The following is a 15,715-nucleotide window of genomic DNA, read 5'->3' as shown; positions in this document are numbered from 1 at the left end:
TTATAAAAATATTTTTAAATAAATTCAGGGATACTGTAATTCTAGAATCTTGCTAGAGGAAGCAGTTCCATAGCTTCAGTGGAATGGTGACTATGGAAGACCAATTTTGAGGTGTTGAAAAGAGTGTAGAGGAAGAGAAAGGATCTAGTGTAACACAGTTTACAAAAAGTTGAATAGTGAATGGGAGGACAGAGATGAGTTAATAGCTAGATGCAATAGCGGAGTTAAGGGAAGCCTTTTTTTTTTTTTTAAGAATTAGTGAGAGCTAAATATGTTTTTAAGCTGATGGAAAAGAGTCAGTGGTGAAGGAAAAGCTGAAGACGCCTTATAGAGGGAAGGAATGATTGCTAAAGTAATGTCCTGGAGGTGATTCGAGGGAATGAAATTGGAATTAGACTTAATAAGTAATGGGAATATATTTTCTGTGAAAAGAAAGCCATAAGGCAGGGATACAGGAAAGGAGAGAAAAGGAGAGGGAGAGGAAAGGAGAAAGAGGGAGGAAGAAAAGGAGAGGGAGAGAGGGGGGGGGGGCAGGGAGGAGAAAGAGGAAGAGAAGGGAGATGAGAAGAGGGAACATGCATCAATTGCTTGCCAGTATTCTTACTAGTTCATATTGGCTAAAAAAAAAAATTACTGTCAGTTACATTCCTTTGCTGTGGATGTTTTGTCCTATAATCCTTTCCCATTTTCCAGTGATGGATATCAGAAGCTAAAAACTTTCATCTCCATCAGTTCTCTATTAAGGTACTACTTATTTTGAAAGTTCCAAAAACCTTTTCTTTTGTGAAAGATGGGGGCAGGGGGAGGGGAGGAGAGGGATTAGACTGGTTGTTAACTAATGGGTTATCAGCTATATGATCTTTTCCCTCTGGCTTCTCCTCAGGATGATGTTATTTATTTCAATACTCACTTTCTATTATATTAGATTACATCTAATCTTTTACTTGGGAAGAAAAACAAGGAAGCTTCATATTAAGGTATTTTTCCTTGTGCAGTACTAAGCCTTGAAGAAGAGACAAAAAATGTACTTTCTTCCCTTCTTTGTAGAAATGAAAGAATATGGGTATGGAACATTGCATACACTGTCAGTCTTGGATATTTTGCTTAGTTTTGCTGGTGTGAATTTTTCTTTTCTATTCTTTGCTATAAGTGATTGACTTCTGGGAAGAGAGAAATATAGTAAAAAATAATGAAGATGATAAAAAAAAACAAAAGATATCAATAAAAATTTAAAATAAATTATTTGGTGCCCAGTTTTATAATTAAATAATTCTATTTTGTTTACCAGTGGAATTTTATGTTTTGATTATACAGGAAGTGATCAAATTATTATGCTTCTACAAAATCCTCCTCTGATGTTCTATCATGGTAATAAGTAATTCTGGATTCTTGATGGCTATGCCATCAAAATACAAACTCTGAAAGGTTTTCCAACTTGCAGAGGCCTTGCGTATGAATCTGGTGATGGGCTGCATATATGTTGCCGAGAGCATGATCCCAACTGAGTAGGGAGAAGTGGTAGATTTTTTTTGCCTAAGCACCTCTTGAAGACCACTGTCTAGGTTATAGCAAAATTGGGATTTCTATAAGAGGAAATATTACCCATAACAATGAAATTATAGTATTATAGGTGAAGTATACATGTAAAATTACTTTCATTCAAGTCAACTATCATTATCCAGCTTTGTGTTTTCAAGAGGGAAGCAATAATTTTTTCCCTAAAAATTGACAATTAAAACAAAAAAAGGTAAAAATTGCAAAGTCACTTTCTCCAAGTCATCAGAATTTGAAATATTCTGTGGTTCAATTTCTTTTGACTCACTTTAAACCTAATTAAATGTTGTGATATCAACAATGTGTGTCTTTTCTGCATGATTTGGCACAATGCCTAAAAGTGCCCTAATTGGAGAAACATGAGGCCTTTGTGAGAAAAGTGGCTAAACATAGCAGGAAAACTGAAGAGATAAGAAATTCTCCTTGGATCAGTATTCAGGAACAACTAAAATGGAAATAAGTCACACACTGATAAAGAACAATGGATCAGGGACTTAAGGCTTATATGAACCTTACAGGTTTCCTAGCCCTGACCTGATGTTTTACAAATGATGAAGCTGACATTTAGATAACTGTTTTGCCTAAAGACACACATGAAGTAAGTATCAGAGCTAGAATTCAGCCCCAAGTGTTGTCCGACTCATAAATGTGAAGTCTTTCCCATTATACCAGGCAGCCTCAAAAGCCAAATATGCTTATTTTACATTTATCCCATGTAAATTCTGTGGATGTGTAGCCCAACTCCCACTCTCACACATGAGTCTGGGCTCCCAGAGCAAGGCTATGTCCCCTTGAGATCCTAAGAGTAGCTCAGAGGAGTCAGAAGGGATTTTCCAATGCCACTGATTCAAATCCCTATTGTTTATGATTTTCCCCCAAGATTACTGGTTGACAATTACTTAGACTGCCTTAAGTAACTTTTAGAAAGGGGTATTTACTCAGGTGGTTCAATAAAAGCAGTTGGTACAAAATTTCTAAGAAAAGTCTGTATGACATACTGTCTCAGGAAAAAGAATCCAAGAGAAAGTAGGCTCAAGTTTAAAAATACATCATCAGAGGGACCAATACAGCTCCTGGTTAGTAGGAGTGCTTTTCTCCCATTCATGGGATGAGCAAGAAGTTCTCCTTAGGCATGGTTAAGATTTCTTAACAAGGCTCGTTGCAGAACCAAGAATCTACATCCAGTCTGACCTTAATTCCAAATACAGGAATTGCTGGCAACTTATCTGGGTTGGGAATAGGGAAGCCCAAAATCCTCTAGGTCCTTTGAAGCTTGCAATGTTATTTCCCAGACAAAGTGAAGTGGAAAGGAGATCTAGCCAAGGCCAAGCAGAAGCCTCTCCTTCTTCCTCAGGGGTTTTACTGGAAAAGCCCAAGCTCTGATGATTAACTAGTTTGATTCTAACTAGCTTGATAATTTAGAAACAAGTGGAGAATGGCCTTGGAGAGTGGCCAAATTTCCTTGTTTATCCAAACATGATCCTTATGTAACATCAGTCTAATTGGAAGGACTTTTCTCAGTATAAAGCTTGTTGGATTGATTGATTAAAATGTATTCTTACCTAATTAAGGTATCAAGGCTAAAATGGGGTAGGGTGGTTTCCATCACACCTTTATACCTCTAAGAAGGCTGTCTGGTATAATGGAAAGACAACTTGACATGGGTTCAGACCTTTCATATGCCCAGTGTTCAAAGGATTATATGCCCTGAATTCTAAATTCTAAATTATATGCCCTGAATTCTAAATGATCATATTCTCAGTTGTCTAATATTCTAAAGATAAACTCCAAGAAGAATGTCACTCATTAGCAATCTCTGTGCTAAGGTAAATAATACAATGCAAAATATCAGGAGACTTTCTAATGGAAATATAAAATGCAAGGAACTCAATTAATGTCAATGGGGATTTCTATGTGATTTTTAAACTCATAAATCTCATCTGTACCTGATCTTTCCCTTTGATTATGTTACTTAGGATATTTTAAGATTATGAATGGATCTTTAAGGTACACTAATATCATCATCTGTTTGGTCCAAATTTAATGAAATTCAGCAGTGAACATTGAATCATATACCATCACTGGTTCCTCTGAAATTTCCTTGCCATAAACCTTCACTCACACACATGAGCCAAATTATCCTCATCACCTCAAACAAAACATGCTTGGGTCTTGTTTATTGTATATGCCATTACCCTATTATCTAAGCTTCATTTCACTGTCTCACAATCAGAATAATTGAAATATGCCTTTTCTTAATTCATTAAAAAATTGGAATTAATTTCAAATAAAGTCACCAATCCAGGTAAAGGAAAGATAGAAACAAAGATAAATTAATTTATTAATCTTTTTTAGGTCATGTCTACACAAAACTGATTTTAAATGTTTTTACTCAATTGAATCCAATAATCAGTCAATTATGACTGATTTTCTCATATAATTGGTAATTTTGGTTTAATTGGACAGATTCTATAGTCAATATGATTATAGAGAAGCCCTGAAAAAAAATGTTATATTTAGAATACTTGGTCTGGATTTAAATAGGATTTAGTGATAGAGTGACCTTAGATATGACCTTGTTTCACTCCCTTCTTTTACAGATAGGAAACTGAGGTTGAGGGAAGGGAAATGGTTTACCTAAATGTTCACAGGGAACAAGTAACATAACTGGGTTTCCAATCCAAGTCTCCAGAGCCAGTGCTATTTCTACTATAACATATTGCCTCTCTTCTTCCAGTGTACCCATTCTCTGGTCTAGATAGAACAAGAAATTGCAGCCAGCAAGAAATATCAACTTGCCTTCATTGCTTTATACACTCCTGAACAGAGTCAAAGTGATGTGTTCACGATCAGAAGGAAATTCATTCATATACTTGATCCTATTAAAAAATAACACATCTAAATGCACGTAGCACTGTGCCCTCGTTGACAGCCACATAGACATGTTACCTATGTCCTAGGAGCCTGCAGTGAACAGACATGTAAGCACCATGAAGGAAACAGAACACAAGCATTAATTCAAGACATGGATGGAAATTTCTATATTTATTTCAGAAAGATATGGATAATTAAATCTTAGTTGAAAATAAGAATAAAATGACAGACCAACATATTTCATTTCAACCTCAGAATCAGTTAATACTTATTAGATACTTCCCAGGTACAAGGAGAGTTCTACACTTTTAAAAACTCAGCTACTGAATTTTACAATATGAAAACATCCCTTATGTATTCATGCATTTTGCCAGCATTTACAAGTGCATCTGTCATAGAAAAGCCTTTGTGCAAGCAGAACTGATCACCATTTATATTCATTTTTCTTTTTTATTATGCAATAAGAGTTTGATTATTTCTCAGTCACATTTTAAAAAGGCTACAAGGGCTTAACCCTTTAAAAATACATGGCATTTTCCTTCCCTTTCTAACACATAGCAGAGAAACAGATGATCACATGAAAGGCACTGATCCATGAATTGCTTCTGAAGTGAGACATTTGGGTCATCTGTTGATTTTTTTAAATGACTCATCAGATTGTTTTAAATGATTAAATATCTGAGTTGGGCTGCAACAGGAAACCCACAAAGACATCCTCATCTGCAGTGGGAGTCCCCAGGCTTCCCAATTAAAAAGACTTTGAATACACATGACACCTTGGACTTGCCTGCTGCTGAAGGTTCAATAAAGGTTAATTAATGATGATTTGACTTACATAAAAGATGGCACATGAGTTCATCTATTTTCTTAGGTCACTCATACACACAAGATTATGTTAAATTGTTACTGTCTGATATAGATATGCCTCACTTTATACAACAGAAATGTTTCTTTAAAACTTCATTTAAATCAAAATTTTGGTCAACTGAATCAGTTTAAATGCACTAAGGAAGCTCACAATTTAAAATATATACATACATAAATATATACACATACATTAGCATTGGAGAGGGAATCTAACCCTTCTCCCTACTTAGTTGGGATCATGCTCTGGCAACATATATACAGCCCATCACAAGGTTCATAAGATCATGTATACACTTTGACCTTATCTTGGTACATAGTTTAGCCAAACTTTTTTCCCAGTTTCCAAACAATTTTTACTAAATAATGAATTCTTATAATTTTTTTAAAAAAGTATAATCAACCCTACTCCAATTCTTTAGTTCTATAATTTTGGGATTTCCCCACACATAGTTAGATTTTCTTAAAGCAATGTATGCATTTACATTATTTATGACTACTCAGTCAATGTAATATTGGCCTTAAATACCAAGATTCTTAAAAATTCACCTTTGTTACCTTATTAATGATGAGAATGATAATCATCACTGAACCTACAGTAGCTGATCTGAGGCTATTTAATCAAGATTTTTTTTTACTAAAATGATTAGTTTATTTGATCAAACTATTATTTGAACTGTTTTAAAAATTATTTTATGACAGTTTTTATTTTAGAAACAAATAAAATCATACTGGAATAGTCATATCTTCTAATATTGGTGAGAATTTACCACATCAAACCATCCAATCAACAAGTATTTATATGTGCCAGGCACTGTGATAGGCAATGGGTAGAAAATACAAAGAATGAAATAACCCCCACTTGATTTAATCAAATCAAGACCACAATTCCTGGAAAAGTCGTGCCATTCTATTGTACTATAATTCCACTTACCATCCCTGTTGACTACCCAGAAAAAAAATAAACTTCCCTAGCCACCATTTACATGCATGCATGGGTATATGCATGTAAGTATTTACATACATGCATACATATGTAGATAGATACATCTTCTCTTATTGAAAATATGAGCTCCTTAAAGACAAACAGCAGATTTTTGAAAAACTTGTATTTTCGGCACTTAGTACAGTGCCTGGTATACATTAATTGTTTAGAAAGCGTATTTTCATTCATTAAGTCTTTTTTAAGGAATTTTCTAAAATTCATGTCTTTAATGTCCATCTTTCTCATATAGATATTTCTTTAACTAATCTGTGTTGGTATTTTAATGCAATATCTTTTTAATTAATATATTTTTAAATTATAAATTTTATTGATGCCACTTTTCCATCACAGCTTTGATATACTGCCCCCCCACACACATATTCAGTAAGTTCTTTTTCACAAGCAAAAAGAGGTTAGCAAAACCAACTGTCAGAGTGACCATTTCTGACAGTATATGAAACATTGTGAAGCCACAGTCCCCCAACATTCCAACAAAGTAGAAAAATTCATTTCCTCATCTCTTTTCTAAAGCCAAGATTGCTCATAATGATTACACACCATTGTTTGACTTCCAAACTGTTTTTCTTTTTTGCTGAATTGACTGGTTCTTTAATTCATCACATAATCAACTTGTTATCTTGGTTTCCTTGGAAAGACACAGTCCTACTTCTCTGGTAATTCACTCCCTTACACTAATATCTTGAAAAATAGGATTGTAGCTATGTTCACTTAACACAAAGTGAAATGGAGCCGGGATGATTATTTAGGGGAAGTGAGCACTGTGAAGGCAGATGCAGTAGAAAGACGGATGGTCTCAGGTCATGAGTACCTAGAGTCACATCTCAGCTCTGGCACTGACATCTCTGATGTTGAGCAACTTTCACACGAAAAGACTGTAGGTCTTGGGACATTATAGTTTAAAGAACAAAAGAGCTGGGATTGCAATCAAAAATAACTTGCCCAGCAAAGTTGAATATAATCCTCAAAAACAACAACAAAATAGACATTCAATGAATTGAACAGAATAGAAATAGATAGCAGAATAGATTAAAAATCAGAATTTTACCTAATCAATCTATCTATTCAATGACATCCCAATTAAATCACTAAAATTTATTTTACTTAGAAAAAATAACAAAATGAACTTGGAAGAACAAATGGTCAGGAATTTCAAAGAAATTAATCAAAACACATGTAAAGGAAGGAGGTCCAGCAGTACCAGACCCATATTACAAAGCAGAAAATACCAAAACAATCTGGTACTGCCTAATAAATAGAAAGGTAGATCAGTGGAACAAAGTAGACATACAACAGTAAAAGATTATAGTAATCTTGCATCTGACAAATGTAAAAATTTAAGTTTTCAGGATAAGAATTCATTATTTGGTAAAAATTATTGGGAAACTAGGAAAAGTAGTTTGACTAAATTATGTACCAAGGTAAGGTCAAAATGGATACATGAGCTAGTCATAAAGGGAGATACCACAAGAAAATTAAAAGGACATAGAACATATTACCTACCAGACTCATGGATAGGAAAATAATTTCTGAATAGTCAAGAGTTAGAGAGTATTGTAAGGTATAAAAGGTATAATTTTGATTATATTAAATTTGAAAGTTCTTGTACAAATAAAACCAATGTATCCCAGATTAGAAGAAAACCAAAAAATTGGTGGGGAGGGGGGAAGTTCCTAGATAGTCTTTTAGGTAAAATTATCATTTATCAAATATATAAAGAACTTTGTCAAATTTATAAGAATATGAGCCACTCCCCAATTGATAAATGGTCAAATGATATAAGCAGACAGTTTATTGATAAAAAAAAATCAAAATTGTAGAGAGTCATAAAAATACTCTAAATTAGTAAGAGAAATGAAAATTAATATTATCTTACATTTATCATATTCGTTAAAATGATAGAAGCCCTTCAACTGGGGAATAGCTATACAAGGTGTGGTATATGATTGTGATGTAATACTACTGTGCTATAAGAAGTAAGGAACTGGTTGATTTTAGAAAAACACAGAAAGACCTGGGCCCATGAAGAAAGATGCTATCTACCTGTAGAAAAAGAATTCATAATTAGAAGAATGTACAATTTGGTTTTATATACATGTATATATGTGTATATGTATAAAGCTATATAGATAGATATGTATGCACAGACATAACACATATACATTTTTTTTTTAATTGTAGCCTCCTCTTGGGCAGGATGAGGAGAAAAATTTTTTAACTTTAAAATACTAACTGTCTGTCCCTGAACAAGTCACTCAGTAGCCTCAGGCTTATCTACTGAGTCTTGGGCAGCTGGTACATTGGATAGAGCACTGGGCAGGGTATCAGGAAAACCTGAGTTCAGATGTGTTCTCAGACATTTACAAGATGGTAATGTATGGTAAGAGAATTTGAAGATCTTCCCTGTTGCTGAATGGACCTCACTTGGAGCACAAGAGAAGCTTACTTATGGGAGGCTTGTTTTTCTGGAAGGGCCCACCTTTTGTTACTTTGTAATTAGGCAATGGGTCATGAAGGTTGTGATATTCTCTGACCTTGAGAAAGCTATCTATACCTCTAACGTGAGATTTTACTTTGGGGCTCACTTTGGAAAGAGTGTGATTTGGTCAGATGAAACTCTGGGTAGCTCTTGAGTCCCCTGGTGTTGGAAACCCAGATGTTGGTGCTTCTCTCTCTGGCATGCTGTATGTATTTAATGGTCAGACAGCTAGAACCACTGTCTGCTGGTCTATTGAATTGTGCTAGTTTCTCTGTCTGTATTTTTTGTCTACTCATAATTTCTATTTGTATTTTCTGAAGATCAGGTGCTGACTTTTTCCCCTGAACTAAGTGAATGTTGTATGTATGTTTGATTAAAGTAAGATTATTAACCTCCTTTTGAGTTACTTTCCTTTAGAAAAACAGATCAAAGAACCTGTGCTATCAACCATCCTGAATACACTAAGATGCTTGCTGATACAGTGACCCTCAGCAAGTCATTTAACCTCTACTTGTTTCAGTTTTCTCAAAAAAATGGGAATAATAACAGCACCCATATCACAAGGTTGTTTTGAAGATCAGATGAAATAGTATTATTGGTTAAAAAAGAAAAAAAGCATTTAGCATAGTTCCTGGAACATGGCAAATGTTATTTAAATACTCATTCCCTTCCCTCACAAACAGATTATGACCTTTGTTGGTAGAATAAGTTCCTACATAAATAATAGCAAAAAATGGAGGAACTGAGTTCAGATCCTGCCTCAGACACTTGACACACTAACTAGCTATGTGACTTTGGACAGGTCACTTAACCCCAATTACTCTCCAAAAAGAAAAAAAAAATAATACTAGCAAAAACTTAATTTAGCAGAACCAAGAGATGAAATGTACTCTAACTTCTTACAGTTTAAAGAAGTATAAAGCTAGTAAAGAAGAGAAACAAGTCCTCTTGGGAGCTAAAGGGTATATACAATTCAGTTTCATTCTTAATCACCATAGTTATTTGTTGGTTTGTTTGTTTAGATCTTCCACCAAAGTCCTGTTCCAGTTCCTTGTTATATCATGGAAATGACTTTGGGATCCAGAAAGGTATGCTAGTGGAATATAACCTAGTAATGGAATATATATCTGGCCTCTGAGTACCAACTTAACTAAGTTCAGAGAGACTGAAGTTGGTCATGAGGTGGTGAATTTTTAGTCCCCAAAATCCTTGAAGAATTTCTACTTAAACCAGGAGAGGGAATACCCATATTGACAAAATTACAAAACTTTGATTTTTTTTTCTAAATTACTCTCTGTAAATAAATGATCCATATCTTCCTGTTGGTAGGAAGTGTATGTTAAACTATGTATTTCTGAGTGTGTAACACTATAAAACTAAAAAAAAAAGTTCAACTGTCCCAGAAATGAAGCATAACATAAAGTTAAAAGTCAAGAAATAGACTGGAAAAATGAGTTAAAAAAAACCTCTGATGCTAAAAAGTTACTATGGTGACAGGGAAGATCAAGGCACAAAATCAGAAGAAGACAATGAAGCCAAAACAGCTACATGTAAAGCCTCAAAGAAAAATGTGAATTGGTGTCAGGCCCAAAAAATACTTCCTGGAAGAGATCAGAAAAGATTTTAAAAATCAAATAAGAGACATAGAAAAATTGGGAAAATAAATTAGAGTGATGCCAGAAAATTATGAAAAAAGAGTCAATAGCCTGGTTAAAAAAAAAACACAAAAATGCTGAAGAAAGTAGTACCTTGAAAAACAGAATTGGCCAAATCATAAAAGAGATGCAAAAATCCACTGAAGAAAACTCTTTCAAAAGTAGAATTGGACACATAGAAAAAGAGGTACAAAAGTTCACTGAAGAAAAAAATTCTTAAAAATTAAAATTGGGTAAGTGAATGTTAATGACCCCATGAGAGGTCAAGACACAATAAAACAAAATCAAAAGGATGAAAAAATAGTAGAAAGTGTGAAATATCTTATTGGGAAAACAACTGACCTGGAAAATAGATTGAAAAGAGATAATTTAGGAATTATTGGGCTACTTGAAAACCATGATTTAAAAAGCCTAGACATCATATTTCTTTTTTTTTTTTAAAGCAATTGGGGTTAAGTAACTTGCTCAAGGTTACACGGCCAGTTATTTCTGGGTGTGGTGCTAAGTATCTGAGCCCGGATTTGATCCAGGTCATCCCAACACTGGAGCTGGTGCTCTTACTCACTGAGCCACCTGGCCACCCCTAAGCAATTGGGGTTAAGTACTTGCTCAAGGTTACAGGGCCAGGTGTTTCTGGGTGAGTGCTAAGTGTCTGAGCCCGGGATTCTATCTCCAGGTCTTCTCAACACTGGAGCTGGTGCTCTTACTCGCTGTGCTACCTGGCCACCCCTAGACATTATATTTCAATAAATTTTCAAGTAACCACCCTGATATTCTAGAAGCAGAGGGTAAAATGGAAATTGAAAGAATTCACTGATTATCTCCTAAAAGAGATTGCAAAATTAAATTTCCCAGGAACATTTTAGCAAAATTCCAGAGCTCACAAGTCAAGGAGAAAATATTGTAAACAGACAAAAAGAAACAATTCAAAAATTGTCAAGTCTCAGTCAGGATCACACAAGGTTTAACATTAAAGGACCAGAGGGCTTGGAATACATGCTCCAGAAAGCAAAGAAGATAGGATTATGACCAAGAATCACCTTCCCATCAAAACTGAGTATAATCAGGTATGGGGGAGGGAGGATGAACATTTAATTAAACAGAGGACTTTCAAGCATTCCTGATAAAAAGACCAGAGCTGAAAAGAAAATGTGGTTTCCAAATATGAGACTCAAGAGAGACATAAAAAGGTAAACATGATAAAGAAATCACAAGTAATTCAATAAAGTTAAACTGTTTACATAACTATATGGGAAGGTGGTACTTGTAACTCCTAAGAACTTTATCATTATTAGAGCAGTTAGAAGGAGTAAAACATAGGCAGAGTGCACAGTTATGAGTTGATTACGTTAGATGATTTCCCAAAAATTAAATTAAGGATTGAGAGAGAGGGATGAAGTGGAAAGGGAAAGATAGAATGGGGGAAATTATTTCACATGAAAGAGGTGTGAAAAGAAGGAATTTTACATTGGAGGGGAAGATAAGAGGTAGCAGACAATACCTGAACTTTATTCTCATCAAAATTGCCTCAGAGAGGGAATAATATACACAGTCATTTGGATGTAGACACCTATCTTACCCTTCAGGGAAGTAAGAAAGAAAGGGAATAAGAGAATGGAGGGAGCTGGTGGAAAGAGAGAATTGAGGGAGGCAGTCGTCAGAAGCAAAACAGACTTTTGAGAAGGAACAAGTTAAAAAGAGAGAAAGAAAAGGATAAACAGAAGGAAAATAGAATAGAAGGAAATACACAGTTAGTAATCATGATTGTGAATGTGAATGGGATGAACTCACCCATAAAAAGGAAATGGATAGCAAAATAGATTAAAAAGCAGAATCCTTTTTTGTTTATAAGAAACACACAACAAATAGGGACACACGAGCAAAAATAAAGAGCTGGAATAGAATCTCTTATGCTACAGCTGAAGTAAAAAAAAGCAGGGATAACAATCATAATTTCAGACAAATCAAAAGAAAAAATAGATCTAATGAAAAGAGATAAGCAGATAAAACTACATTAAGTTAAAAAGTGTCATAGACAATGAAGCAATATTAATACTAAAATAAATGTACCAAATGGTATAGTAACTAAATTTTTAAAGGAAAAGTTAAATGAATTACAGAGGGAAATATATGGTAAAATTATACTAGTAGAAGACCTCAAATTTACTGTCTTGAAAGGAGTTAAGGAGATGAATAGAATTTTTTAAGAGTTAGATATGATAGACCTCTGAAGTAAAATTGAATGGAACTACAAAGAAAAATACCTTTTTTTTCAGTTATACTTGGTACCTTCACCAAACTGACCAAGGCATAAAAGCTCCCAATCAAATGCAGAAAAACAGAAATATTAAATGCATTCTTTTAAGATCACAATGCAATAAAGATTACATTCAATAAAAAGCCATGGAAACATAGATGACAAATTAAGAACTAAATAATCTAATTGCAAAGAATGAGTTGGTCAAATAACAAATCATACAAACAATGAATAATTTCATTAACAAGAATGACAACTATAAGACAACATACCAAAATTAGGGTGATGAAGCCAAAGCAACAAGTAGGGGAAAATGCATATCTCTAAACATTTGCATCAATAAAAAAGAGAGAGAAAGAGTACATCAATAAATTGGGCATATAACTAAAAAAACAAATTGAAAATCTAAGGAGAGATTAATAAAACTGAAAAAAAAATCATTGAACTAATAAATAAAACTTGAGGCTGATGTTTTGGGGGAAGGGAGAACAATAACATAGATAAAATATCAATTAACTTGATTTTTTTTAAAGGAAACCAAATTACCAAGATCAACAATGAAAAGGATAAATTCACCACCAATCAAAAGGAAATTAAAGAAATTTTAGAAGTTATTTTGCCCAATTATATGCCAATAAATGTAACAATGCAAGGGAAATGAAAGAATATTTACAAAAACCTAAATTGCTCATATTAGAGGAAGAGGAAATAGAACACTTAAATAAACTCCATCTTAGAAAAGGAATTGAACAAACCAGCAATGAATTCCCTAAGAACAAATACCAAGGGTCTGATGGATTCACAAGTGAATTATACTAAACATTTAAGAAACAATTAATTCCAATACTATATAAGCTACTTGGGAAAAGGGGGAAAAAAGGAGCACTACCAAATTCCTTTTATGACACAAATATGGTTCTAATACCTGAACCAGAAAGAGCAAACACAGAGAAAGAAAACTAAAGACCATTTTCTCTAATGAATATTGATGCAAAAAGTTTAAATAAAATACTATCAAGATGATTATAGCAATATATCACAAAGATCATATATTATGGCCAGGTGGGATTTGTACAAGGAATGCATGGCTGGTTTGATATTAGGAAAACTATTAGCATAATAGACCATATCAATGACAAAACACACAAACTTATATGACTATACCAATAGATGCAAAAATGTTTTTGACAAAATGCAACACTCCTTCCTGTTGAAAACTCTAGAAAGCATAGGAATAAATGGAGCTTTCCTTAAAATAAAAAGTAGGATCTATCTAAAAACCACCAGCAAGCATTATTTGTAATGGGGATAAGTTAGATGCCTTTCCAATAAGATCAGGGGTGAAGCAAGTATGCCCATTATCACCACTATTGTTCAATATTGTACTAAAAATGTTAGCTATAGCAATAAGAGAATAAAAAGAAATTGAAGGAATTAGAATAACCAATGAGGAAACAAAACTATCATTCTTTGCAGACAATACAGTGGTATACTTAGAGAATCCTAGAGAATCAACTAAAAAAGAAGTTGAAATAATTAACAATTTCAGTAAATTTGCAAAATATAAAACAAATCCACATAAATCATCAGCATTTCTATATATTACCAACAAAATCCAGCAGCAAGAGACAGAAAGAGAAATTTCATTTAAAATAATTTTAAACAATATAAAATACTTAGGAGTCTACCTGCTTAGACAAACCCAGGAACTACATGAACATAATTACAAAACACTTTTCATACAAATAAAGTCAGATCTAAACAACTGGAGAAATTTTGATTGTTCATGGGTAGGCCAGACTAATATAATAAAAATGACAATTCTGCATAAATTAATTTACTTATTCCAAGTCATACCAATAAAACTACCAAAAAATTATTTTACAGAACTAGAAAAAAAGCTATTAACAAAATACATCTAGAAGGACAAAAGGTCAAGAATATCAAGGGAATCAATGGAAAAGAATTGTGAAGGAAGGTGGTCTAGCAGTACCAACTCTCAAACTACTAAAAAAGTGGTAATCATCAAAACAACTCATTTTCAAAGGGGTTATTTTCAAAGTTCCTAGAGATCAAATTTTAAACATTCACTGGATTATGGTAAAAGCAAGGGAGTGCCAGGAAAAAAAAAATCTATGTCTTCTTCATTGACTATACTACAGCATTTGACTGTGTGGATCACAACAAAATGTGGCAAGTTCTCAAAAAAGACTTTACTTGTCTCCTAAGGAAACTGTATGTGAATCAAGAAGCAACAGTCAGAATTGACAATGTCATAACTAATTGGTTTAAGATTGGGAAAGGAGAGGTACAAGGACGTATATTGTCACCTTATTTAATTTATATGCAAAGTACATCATGCAACATACCAGGTTCAGTGAATCAAAAGCCAGAATAAAGTTGCCAGGAGAAATATCAATAATCTCAGATATACAGATAATACCACTTTGATGACAAAAAGTTGAAGAAGAATTAAGAAGCCTCTTGATCAGAGTGAAAGAGGAGAGTGTAAATCCGGATTGAAGTATATCATTAAAAAAGTAAGATCATGGCAATTGGTCTCATCAATTCCTAGCAAATAGAGAAGAAATGGAAGCAGTGTCAGATTTTTTATTCTTGGACTCAAAGATTACTGAAGATGCTGACTGAAGCCATGAAGTTTAAAGAGATTTGGTCCTTAGAAGGAAAGCTATGGCAAATCTTGATGGCATACTAAAAAGCAGAGACATCACCTTGTCAACAAGAGTCTATGTATTCAAAGCTATGGGTTTTCCAGTAGTAATTTATGACTGTAAGAGTTGGACTATGAGGAAATTTGAGCACCACCGAGGTGACATTTTCAAATTGTGGTACGAGAAAAGACTTTTTGAGAGCCCCTTGGAGAACAAGGAAATCAAATCAGTCAACACTTAAAGAAATAATTGGAGGGAAAGATACTCTGGCCACATAATGAAAAGATGGAACTCATTTTTAAAGGACCTGATGTTAGTAAAGATTGAAGGAAAAAGGAAAAGGATGGGGATGAGAGA

At 33.8% G+C, this 15,715-nt stretch overlaps 1 protein-coding gene across 2 annotated transcripts in view; it reads right to left on the bottom strand.

Annotated features, from left to right (window-relative positions):
* RGS7 (regulator of G protein signaling 7) overlaps positions 1-15,715 on the bottom strand; it is a 690,838-nt gene that overhangs the window by 651,788 nt on the left and 23,335 nt on the right. The gene's annotated exons all lie outside the window — the stretch shown is intronic.

The sequence above is a fragment of the Petaurus breviceps genome, unplaced genomic scaffold, assembly GCF_028583685.1.
Source record: "Petaurus breviceps papuanus isolate PSGF00001 unplaced genomic scaffold, PetGlider_PUasm1.0 90633, whole genome shotgun sequence".
NCBI lineage: Eukaryota > Metazoa > Chordata > Mammalia > Diprotodontia > Petauridae > Petaurus > Petaurus breviceps.
The sequence above is the reverse complement of the archived record's forward strand: the minus strand, read 5'-3'. Positions and strand labels throughout refer to the sequence as shown.